Raw genomic sequence first — 2,896 nt, 5'->3', positions numbered from 1 at the left:
ACACATATGAACAGACACACACACAGCACGTAGGAAGCCTGACCTCACAGGTAATGTAGCTCTAATCTTGCTTCTGCTGATCTGTGCCAAACACTCTTTCCCTTATCTAGACAATAACAGTGGACAGTTATTGATCCCTTTGGCTATGTACTATGCTAAGTACTTGAATTGCTGGGTAGTCAGTTTTTAGCCTTTAGGTTTTGGAGTCAGCTCATCCTAGATTTAAATCTCAGCTATGAGACTTTGAGCAAAAAGTCTTCACATGTCTAAGTCTCAGTTTCCACGTTTATAAAACGGGGACAATTTAAGTATAAAAATCTTAAAAATGTTTACAAGGGGCTATTAGAATAGGGACAGGCACATAGACCATCACTAAATGATAGTTACTTTGTTACTATTATTAGCATTATTGCCAGTGCCACTTATACAGGCTGATATTCCAAACCCTTACTCCTACACTCCTTCTAAAACTCTCAAAGTTGATTTTGTTGCCCCAGCCTGGGTGTCAAGTGCCCACTCCTGACTCCCTGGCTCCTGGGCTTTTCTGTCTGATGCCCTTTATTTGGGTGACCTCTTAGAGTGCTGCTCCCTGAGGCCCACCTACTCTCTTGTCTAAAAGAACACTATTTACCTCACTCTATTTGCTGTTTCTGAGTTCCCTGTACTTAAATTCTAATTACCCCTTCTGTCTAGCCAACCTCCCAGTATTATTGTTCTGAGGACTTAGGATAAGACACTTTTACATAGCATAACGCTTAATCCCCACACAAACCCTACAAAAGTACGAGGTCTCTGCCATCCTCAACATGTAAACTCCAAAGAGGTCTCTTTAATTTTCACCATCTCCCAGAAGGATGGGGCCTGTATCAAATCTGCTAAGTCACATGGCCGTACCTAGCTGCAAGAGAGGCTGCAAAGTGTAATCTTTAACTGGGTGACCACAAACCCAGCTAAATTATTAGTGTCAACGAGGAGGAGAATGGATTGAAGCATAGCCAGCAAGCTGCCGGAGGGTGATAATAGTATTGTCATTTTCTATGAGGACACTGTAGCCCAGGGGAAATGAAGCAGTCCCACACCAATAAAGTAGAGGGGACAGGAATTGTCATCAAGTCTGTTAGGCTCAGGAGCTCTTCTTTCTCCTTTTCTTCTCCCTCTTCTTCCTCCTCTTCTTCTTTTTCAGATTTTTTAAAATTTTATTTTCATTGTTGGAGCTACTTCTGGTCAGTACTGTCTGACTCCCCATGTTCACTGAGAATACAGCTGCTCCTGTCAGGAGACTTGTTATAATAGAAGACCCTGGGCCCTGGGCCCCGCCCCGCTGCTCCACCCCTGCACCCCGTTTTAGCTGGAAGAATGAAGCAAACCCCACTCTTCAGTTATTCTAGCTACCACATAACATTTATATATTTTACTATATTGTTACTTCTCAGCAATATTTACTAAGTAAGCAATACAATTTTCCCAACGATTCGCACAGGCGAATGATGGTTTCAAAGGAGTATTCCTTACATAGTACCAAAAGTTTTAGGTGGGCTGTCATCATGAATGACAGTGACTATCTGGACCAGGAAGTTCAAGACCAGCAGACTACTTCTGAGGAAATAAGTGGTCATTGACGCCCTTCATCCTGGGAAGGCAGCAGTACCCAAGACAGAAATTCAGAAAAAACTAGCCAAAATGCATAAGACCACACCAGACGTTGCCTTTGTGTTTGGATTCAGAACCCATTTGGGTGCCTTTGCTATGATTTAGGATTCCTTGGATTACATAAAGAAAAATGAACCCAAATCTAGACTTGCAAGACACAGCCTATATGAGAAAAGGAAGATCTCAAACAACAACAACCAGAAAGAAATGCAAGGACAGAATGAAGAAAGTCAGGGGACTGCAAGGGCCAATGTTAGTGCTCGTGAAAAGGAGGAGTAAGGGTTCTTCAGTGACTTTATCTGAGATGATTGTGCCGATTTTTTTTCATGGGAGGCTTAGTAAACTAAGTGCGTACTGTAACCCAAAGCAGGTCTGGCTGCCTGCAGCTATGAAATCCAATACTCAAGAGAAAGGTGCCGAAGCAAAGGAAAGTATTTTCAGGTGCTGGCCACCTGGAAGATGGGGGACTCTTGTCTCAAAGCCCATGTCTACACCTCAGTGGAAGCAGGAACTTTTATAAGGAGGGAGAGGGGAGCTGAACCAAGAGATGAAAGGAGGAGGGTGGACAAGTTCTCTGCGTGTGGGGACGGGCACAGTTTATTCTGACAAGTGAGGGCCTGGCATGCGTCATCCTGGTTTAGTCATCCCGGCCTCACCTCGTCCTGTCTCCACAGATGAAGGTCGCACATCTCCCAGAGCTGGGCTGCCTGAAGGTCAGAGTCTGTGTCTTCTGAAGTTAGTCCCTAGGACTCTTATACAAACCCACTGTTCATCTACAAGCTACGTATTACTCAGACTCAGCACTTACAGAAACAGTGTCAAAAGAACAGTCAGGTGGTTTATGACTTCCCACTGTTTCAACTTTCCACTGTTACAAGGACTTTAAAAAACATTTTAAACAAGGTTCATGAATAGGAATTCAAACTAATGCCACAGCAAACCTGTCCCCTTCACACACACAATTTTAAAAGATCCTGAAATGAAAACAGATAAATTATCCATATTACTTACAGAAAAAATAATTAAGTTACTTGAATTTTAAATTCAAGGCATCCTTTTAATGTTTGCTTCGAGTCCACACCATTTTGTTTTTCAACACGGACAAAACTACACTTCGGTATTCTTCAGACGCACAGACCTAGACTTACAGTCAGTGAATAACTTCCCTGCTGACTTTTTGGGATTTAATTTTATTCTTTTTAACTTCACTCTCAACACTGGTTTTTATCAGAGATCAATAATCCCA

The 2,896-nt window shown here is 42.5% G+C and overlaps 1 pseudogene; it reads left to right on the top strand.

The window, feature by feature from the left end:
• Positions 1 to 1,548: 1,548 nt before the first annotated feature.
• LOC128627514 (40S ribosomal protein S24-like) lies at positions 1,549 to 1,929 on the top strand (annotated as a pseudogene).
• Positions 1,930 to 2,896: the final 967 nt, after the last annotated feature.

The sequence above is a fragment of the Artibeus jamaicensis genome, unplaced genomic scaffold (genome assembly GCF_021234435.1).
Source record: "Artibeus jamaicensis isolate MK-2021 breed Jamaican fruit bat unplaced genomic scaffold, CSHL_Jam_final contig_426, whole genome shotgun sequence".
NCBI lineage: Eukaryota > Metazoa > Chordata > Mammalia > Chiroptera > Phyllostomidae > Artibeus > Artibeus jamaicensis.
This window is presented reverse-complemented; position numbering and strand designations above follow the sequence as displayed.